This window comes from Pyxicephalus adspersus, chromosome 1, assembly GCF_032062135.1.
Source record: "Pyxicephalus adspersus chromosome 1, UCB_Pads_2.0, whole genome shotgun sequence".
Lineage (NCBI taxonomy): Eukaryota > Metazoa > Chordata > Amphibia > Anura > Pyxicephalidae > Pyxicephalus > Pyxicephalus adspersus.
Window position 1 is genome coordinate 41,686,156 of NC_092858.1, and position 8,772 is coordinate 41,694,927.

The 8,772-nt window shown below is 36.8% G+C and overlaps 1 pseudogene; it reads left to right on the top strand.

The window, feature by feature from the left end:
* Positions 1-4,971: 4,971 nt before the first annotated feature.
* LOC140328319 (retinol dehydrogenase 7-like) lies at positions 4,972-8,565 on the top strand (annotated as a pseudogene).
* Positions 8,566-8,772: the final 207 nt, after the last annotated feature.

The window sequence follows — 8,772 nt, forward strand, 5'->3', positions numbered from 1 at the left end:
ATAAAAACATAAGCAATCAGTGATAGAAAAAATATACACAGAAGTATTAGTGTAAAGTTTTGGCTTTGATCAACTATACATGTTCCTTTCAGTTGCAAGGAATTTACCCTATAACTTTTCCTGAAACATAGTTAATGACTGCTTTCCTGTTACGGACCCATAGACTATTGTAATATATTTTGCAAGTGTTCTTCAGGATAACAAATAACTGCAGCCTCTGGTCGAACTAAACAAGCTTTCTCTTGTTTTTGAACTTTGCACATAAATTCTTTTTTTTCTCTAGTGGTTCTTGGCAGGACAGAAGAGGTAGGGATTTCCAAGTTTTAAATCTCCATGCCACATATTTAACCCATTCCACAGATGGAGTTGTAGATAATCATCACATTCTGCAATGTAAGCATGCTCATAACACCTAATTAACACAACTCAAATTGGTATAGATTTTAGAAATGCCAACCTTAGTTTTCTGTGTAACAAATCCGGTGCAGAAATTAGGGAGCAAGGATTAAAATAATTTTACTTTAAATACCTATGTCTTCTTGTTCTCCCCTATCTCTAACATTTACACTTACAGCCCAGCTTTAGCCATTTTTCTTGGTCTGGTAAAGGGTTATAATCTCTGTTGAATTTGTATTGTTGCCTTAGGGCTCGATGCCACAATTGTGTAATGGTAACTGTGGGGGAATACACACACCATGCATTGGTTTCCAGTGCTGCCATCAATGCTTTATGGCACCCCAAATGCACCTGTTGGGAACAAGCTAAGAATAGGAAGAAGGAAGTAAGGAGAATGGTTTAGGTTTGCCATAATTACAGTATTACCTTTAAGAGATTCCTAAAGTCTTTCTACCTGAAACAGTTGATAACTGTAGGAGGGTGAGATGTTTAAGCAAGAGAAAACATGGTTCCTATATTTATTCAACTTACACACTACCTGCCTTTGATTTGTCACTGGCCTTTGGAGTCCTCCTCCTGTCTCCTGTGCGTAGATCTTTTGCAGCCCCCATAAGAAGAGTTAAGCTTGTGGTGAATAGGACCAAGGACTGGGCCTTGTGGTATATCAAAAGAGAAAGGACAGGTGATAAAGTGGATTTTAGGTGAGAAACTATGAAGGTCTGGTCAGTCAAATATCAAGATATTCAAAATAAGTCTAGAGCTTGAATTCTAGAGGAAGATGGCATTTGCAGTAACAGACTTTTGTCAATTATTTCAAAGGCTGTATAAACCTTATACTCAATTATTACACCATTGTCACCCTTAGAGACCATAACGTTTCATGTTCCTCTCAGTACCTGATGTAACCTAATACTGCCTATATTCAAGTGGGTTCTAAACTTGTTGTGACTAGAGTATGGTTTTAACATCAATATTTTGCCTAAAGAGTAAGTGTTAAGGGATTAAAGGGCATGGCAGATACTGTGGTTGGGTGGATCAGGGTAGATCATGCGTGTGATTTCTGTTTGCAGGATGTATGTTGGGCAGATGAAAGCATGGAATAGTTTGTTCATGATTTTTTTTTTCACTTGGTTTAACACTTTATTCTCATGGAAGCAGCACTACCTTTGCACTTTACAGCACACAGGGACACAAATTACCTTTTATGAGCTTTCATGTTGTCATTTTAGGATAGCTTATGCACTGTTTTGACCCTCTTCCATGAAATACCTCTGTGATGTGCAGTGGATATTTGTTACAACATACATTGGTTTAATAAAACCACGTGTCTGGGTACATACATGGGAACTTGTCCTGTGCCTATAACCTGGCTGCAGTCTCTGTCTATTGTAACATGGTAGCAGTCTTTTATAATATGGTAGGAGCTTTCCACAGTCTTTTTATTTTACAGGGTTCAGTATTCTAATGAATTCCCAGGTAGCAATTTGTATTCAGTGCAGCAGTTGTATTATTGTTTGACAGTCCTTTTTGACAGCTCTTTTGTGGCATAACAGGCCATTATAACATAGCAGAGACAAAAGTGGATTTTTGGCAGCTTTGCTGCAACTGCAGATTGGACTAAGAGTACAAAGGGGTTTTAAAAGTGCCTAGGGTTAGTTAGTTAGTTAGATGTTCGTGTAGAACATTTTAGCTCTTTCCTTTCCAGGTAAAGTGTTCCGATCTGAGTTTCTGATAATCAGGCGTGATGACTTGCACATGAGGAAGGATAGGAAATCAAAAACTCTGTGTAACGTTTGACAACATCCGATACAGAGTTTACCAAAGTTTGGCAGTGGAATGTCACTGTGTAACGCTACAAAGTAGAACCTGCATGTGTATTGTACAAATATGGTTGTCTCAGATGCATAAATAATAACTTATAAAAGCAGAACTTTAATCATTACCGCATGTATAACAATAACTCGAATATTCTTCCCCTTTAACACAATACAGTGTTTTGGTGCCATGCCAATCTAAGACCTGCAAATCAGGATAGTTAATGATTTGCGGACTGAATCTAGGACATCTAGGATGGAAAAAAATGAATATATGTGGCAATATATTTACCTGGATGTCTGTTGAGAGCTGACAATAAGCAAGGTAAGGCTAACATATTACCTCTTATTTATTTGATGATCATGATACTGTCCATATTAAAACACTACAGTTACAAATGTTCTAGATAGGGGGCTAATAACTTATCAATATGTTGATGTTTTTAAAATGTGCTTTCTATTGTGGCACATTTTACATTCATCTTCTAAAACAGAGCAAAAAAAGACATTCAGTGAGCGGAGAAAACTAGTCTGCATGTTTTAGTGGTGGAAAAGTGGTGCTATTAATTTTTACAGACAATGAGGTCTGATATATATAATAACAATGGCACAGTATGGAATTATAACCATCAAATAGGAAACAACAATTAAAATGACTAAACTGCTTATTGAGGAGGGATGTTTGAGGAGGTATTTTCCCACAAAAAAAAAATGTGGACATATGTGTATAAGAGTTTACAGAAGCCCGGCAGAAATACTATGGGTGAGCCACAAGTAGACGTTTGTACATGCCATTATAAAACACATTGGGCTAGTTGACTACAGGTACTGTAAATCTTCACTAAAACAATTGTGTGAATATTTCATTCAGTTGTCCAATCTTGTTAAAAATACCTGCACATCAGACGGATTTCACCTTTTACATGATTGAAGGTAAAAGTTACACATTTTTTGAGTCAAGCTTGTCTCCAAATCTGCCAAAACTAATTGTCAGAAGTAGCCATGCCTGGGATCTCATACTGCACAGGAGTGCCAGGGCAAAAACTTGATGTTATATAACTGCAGTTTTATTATATCACTACTAATAATAATACTAATACAATAACATGTCAAAGTTTACCCTAATACGTAGCATATATTATTTGTTTTAATCTTACTCTACCCTAAAGCTGATCTCTGGGTTCCTACTACCCACCCATACCTACCCTAATATCCTAAACCCCTGGTCACATGATGTTCCAAGCCCCGGTCTTCTGTGTTTTCTGTATATAGGAGGTGGGGTCCTCCTTTGTGAGTCCACATCATTGCCTGTAGACACTTCCAATTGGCCCAGAATCCAGAAGAGTAAAGTCAGTTTTATTGGACCGCTGGGGGCTGGCCAGCACAGGGATGTGCTGGAATTAGTAATTAATGAATAGAATTTACCAGTTATAATTCCTGACACTCAAAATGTTACAGTAAGATACTGTAACATCTCAAGATGTTATTAAGTAATAAACACTTTTCAAAAAAATGCATGTTTTTTTACTAATACAGGTTTTGTAAACTCTAACCCCGTATTATTCTTTCATTGCTTCACCTAAACTTCAAGCTGGTAAACATGAGGAGCTGGAGAGCAGCAGCAGTCTTAGAGCTGGTTGGCAGAGCAGCCATGTAATGACAGAGAAGGCTTCTTTGTCACCTGTAAATCTGTGTACAGAACGTATTAATAAAGTGCATGTAAGGGTGGCTACACTGGGGCTCCAGGGAGATGCTACAAGGCAATGTAGCCTCCCTTAAGTCAGAAGTATAGGTTGCCAAAAATGTTCTGTTTCAATGTAGCACAGAGTAAGAAAGCAGTAAGCGTTTTATAAAGCAGGTGATGCTACCACATAATATTATACAGGTAGTCCCCGGGTTACATACAAAACTGTAGGTTTGTTCTTAAGTTGAATTTGTATGTAAGTCCGAACAGGTACATTATTTTATTGAATGCAATTAGGAGAGATGTTTGTCTCAACATATTATTAGGCAGCACGGTGTCAGTTACTGTATAAAATTCTCACTGAGAGTTAATCACAAAGCAAAAAAATATTTATGGAGCCTAGACATTCATTAACTTCTGGAGCAAGCTGTGCTTTAATATGCAAAAAGAAACAACTGTAGAGTTTGTCTTGGTCGTAAAAGGGTTACAAGAGGCTGCAAAAAGAGCTCACCCCCCTAAGGTCACTCACAACCTCAGCTGTGTTTAGCAAAAAATTTCTTCTGCAAGTCATGCAAGTCGCCCCCTCCCCCCTTCAAGCCTCTGTTCTGCACAGGAGAAAGCAGGGAAGCCCATTTGTATTTAGGAGTCGTCCGTATGTCAGATGTCCTTAACCCAGGGACTACCTGTATTTGTTTTGGGTTTAAGATCACTTTAAATGAAATAGGTATGTGAAACATTTGCCTTTCACCCTCAATCCTTTTCTAGAGTTATAGAGTAGATACAAGCTGAGAATCAACACGTTATGAGATTTTATTGACAGCCCAGAAAAATTGCTTGATATCCCTGGATATATTTATTAAGATATATATATATATATATATATATATATATATATGTGTGTGTGTGTACAGAGTACAGATGTGCTTAATAATAAAATGACAAGATAGCCACTTTTAGGTTTATTTATTTAGATTTTATTGTAAGTCAATCTAATGCATACAGTAAAATAAAGATACAAGGCACAAACTTTTTCTTCTTAATTCTAAATCCTATTTCTCACCACCTTATCAAAACTATCACAATACTACAACATCATTAAAGTGCAGAACTCCTTTAGCATACTTATAGGTCCCCTAATCTACCATGGGAGGCTCTATATGTCCCGTCACAATCTGGTGAGATCTGTGATGTTTTACACTATTCATCTGCTTCCCTTATATTTTTCTCTTTTTTCATTTCAGGTCTGTGGGGCTTAGTGAATAATGCAGGAACAGGGATGCCTGGTGCACCTAATGAATGGTTGACAAAAAAAGACTTTGAGAAAGTTATAAATGTGAATTTGCTGGGTCCTGTCGACATAACCATTAAGCTTTTACCTTTAATAAGGAAATCCAAAGGTCGCATTGTTAACATGTCCAGTATAGTGGGAAGAGTCACTATCTGAGGTGGAGGATATTGCATTTCCAAATTTGGAGTTGAAGCATTTTCAGACAGTCTAAGGTAAGAGAGAAGATTATTTTAATATACTTTAGCCCAAAGGTCTTTCCTGTAATGTGTGGCATGTTTAAAATCATTATTTATAACTCAGGACTTTGACTTGTGAAATACATTCCACTCCTAATACTCAGCACAACATGCATATAATAGACTTACCAAATACGGAATACGTTTTTCTATCTTCCATGCATACATCTCCTTCTGTAGGAGGAATGATCCCAGTTTACAGTAATCAGATGAGAAAAAGATGGCTATTGCACTTTTTGTATTAACCTTGTACCTTACTGAGTCAACCTCACACAGCTTTAATGTAAAATCTGAATAGTTCATAAAAAATTAAATTCTTTAAAACTGTTATACAGCTGTTAAACATGGTTTAAAAAAATGTATTAATCAACAAGATGTCAGCATATAATGAAAGAACTCAATACCAAGAGATTAAATTGCTGGTTTAGACCCAGGCAATTGGCTATGCCACATATTTGGTCCTTTAATTGAAGGGCTAATCACCAGAAATGGGATCACTAAAAGACCACTTATCAATTTTGCCATTACCTCCACCCCCACTGGCCTGATCAGAAAGGTGTCATTCTATCAATCGAGCAAGGAAGTGGCTTCTAATATAATTATTATTAATATTATTAATATTATTATTAATATTATTAATATTATTATTAATAATAATAGTAATAAACAGTTTTTAATAGCACCAACATATTACGCAGTGCTGTACAATAAATAGGGTTTTCAAATGACAGACAGTCACAGACTGTAACACAGTGGAAAGAGAGGACCCTGCTTAAATAAGGCACAGTGGCCCCTGCATCATGGTGATTCTGTCACAGATGATGAGCTGAAGTCTGACATCAGCCTTCTATTTCTCTACCACCATTTACCGGATCTTACACAAAATGCATTTGTAGGACTTATCCAAGATACCGATACCAATAGGATGTCATGCAGTTGAATGCAGATTTTTGATTTTGATGTACTGTATTAGGGTAAAAAAATTAGATAATCAAATGACAGTTGTGTGGGGAAGACTCAGTAAGATACAGGTGATACAAAAAATGCAATATTCTTTCATCTAATTACTGTATATTGACATCATAGCTACAGATAGAGCTGTATACATGGAATATATGAAACTGTATTCTGTACTGGGTAAGCCGGTTATAAGCAAGTTGTGCTGAGTATTAGGAATGAAATGTATTTCACAAGTCAATGAAAAGACCTGAGTTCTAAATTATTTCATACATGCCACATATTTTCTATAATTATCAGCAGTCAGTCAAGCATTTCATACTGCCTCTAAAGACCTAATCGATTTAGTCTCTTCAAAATAAAACCTATCCAACAACCTAGTTATGATATTTATATTTTATTTTCTGTAGCTACAATTTCTTTAATGCTTGTATATACCGACAGGCGTGAGCTGAGTCCCTTTGGAGTAAAAGTTTCCATTATTGAGCCTGGTTATTTTAAGACTGGACTGAATGATATGCAGAACATGAAAAATTGTCTAAAGAATGTTTGGAAAAATGTCCACCCAGAAGTCCAATATAGTTTTGGAGAGAAGTATTTTGAACAATGTAAGTTCTACAACCTTTTATTGCTTTATCTTAACATCCTTTTCATTTTAGAAATCAATTTATTAAACAATCTGATTATGAGAAAAACATGGAAGTACCCATTACTGACATTTAAATTCGTTAGTTTTACAGTTGTAAGGTCGATTACAATAATTAATGATTCACCGCCTGCACCATTTTTTGGCCTCCAGCATTAATGTTCCATGGATGCTGGTAAATACTTTACCCTCTGTGCTCCTACAAATACTGATTGGGTTTTTTTTTTTGTCACTCAATGTTTTTATACATTTTTTTGTCAATTTTTAAAGCAAAGTAGGCCATCCTATATAATAAATTTTGTCTTCTTTTGCACCTACCAAGGTTTGTATATTTTTTATTAGGAAACCTCTAGGAGTACCTTACCTTTTTATCCTATAAATAAAACTGGAGGAAGAAAATGTAGAAATGTTTATTGTAGATTCCACCATATAAATCTCTAAAACTGCTTGTTAGTCACTGAGCTGCCACTTCCACATTTCCTGAAAAGATTCTGTAATAAGCCTAAGCGAAAACAACTTATCACTGATGATACTGATAGTTTATTTAGTAATTGTAAAGTAACCAATATATAGCTAGATATGTTCTGTTTAAAAATATGTCCTCTTTTGTTTTTTAACAGATGTGTCTGATATGGAAAAGACCTTTTCATCCATGTGCAATACAGACCTAACTCCTGTCACAGACTGCATAGAGCATGCACTGACCGCAGTCCACCCAAAAACACGCTACACAGCAGGCTGGGATGCCAAAATCTTTTTTATTCCACTCTCCTATGTCCCAACTGTGATATCTGACTATCTGCTTACTCGAACAGCTCCCACACCAGCTCATTAACTCATAAACATTCTTTTGGTTTACCTTGTCTTTGACTATTTGCTTGTGCAAGAATAATGAGACTGTCGTTATGTTTTTGTATGTGGAAAAATCTGTATTCAAAACATTTTACCCAAAAAAGGGGTATGTACGGCCTGCAGGGGCTGTTATTTCTAGCTAGTATGATCATGTGACCCTGACTTTCTTTACCTGTGCTGTACCCACCATGTGTTCTGAGCCCACCCTTGTACAGTGTTGCTGGGTTTTCATTAGGTTTTCAAAGTTTTGGAGCAGCCATGAGCCTGGTTATAAACACTAAACCAGGGGTGCCCAAAACTTTGATGGTGATATACTGGTCGATCGCAAAGGCAGCGCATGTCAATCGCGGTGCCCTACCTTACCCCTCCCTGCTTTTTACCAGCAGCCCTGCTGTAAGTCTGTAGGGATGCTGGGGATGTCTTCCAGTGCGTGCGTGTGAAGGCTTGTGTAAAAGTAGGGAGTCAGTTCAGGCTCGGAATCAGGGTTCAATTACCGAGATACCTTTGTACAGATTAGCAGTTCTTTTTTCTTGTGCAGCACGTCATTCTCCTATGATAGGTGAACTGTAGATTTCCTGTCCCTATAGTCTTGTAGTGCAATGTCTGTGCAATGGTCTACCATTCAATGTTAGCTTCAGTCACTTCTGTGTAGTATACTCGGTATAAATCAATAAATTTATGTTTAGCATTTTTGTTGCTGGTAGATCATTTTGACTTGTTCATTTTAAAAGTAGCTTGCAAGCCAAAAGACACCCCTGCTCTTGAACTTTATTCTACAACATCTTGGAACTTTGAACAGATCATCATCCCTTCTAAGAGTTAATGCAAAAGGGCTCAGGCTCAGAACTCATTTGACTTGCAATTAAGTTGTTTTGATTTCCGATTTAAAATGAGTTGCT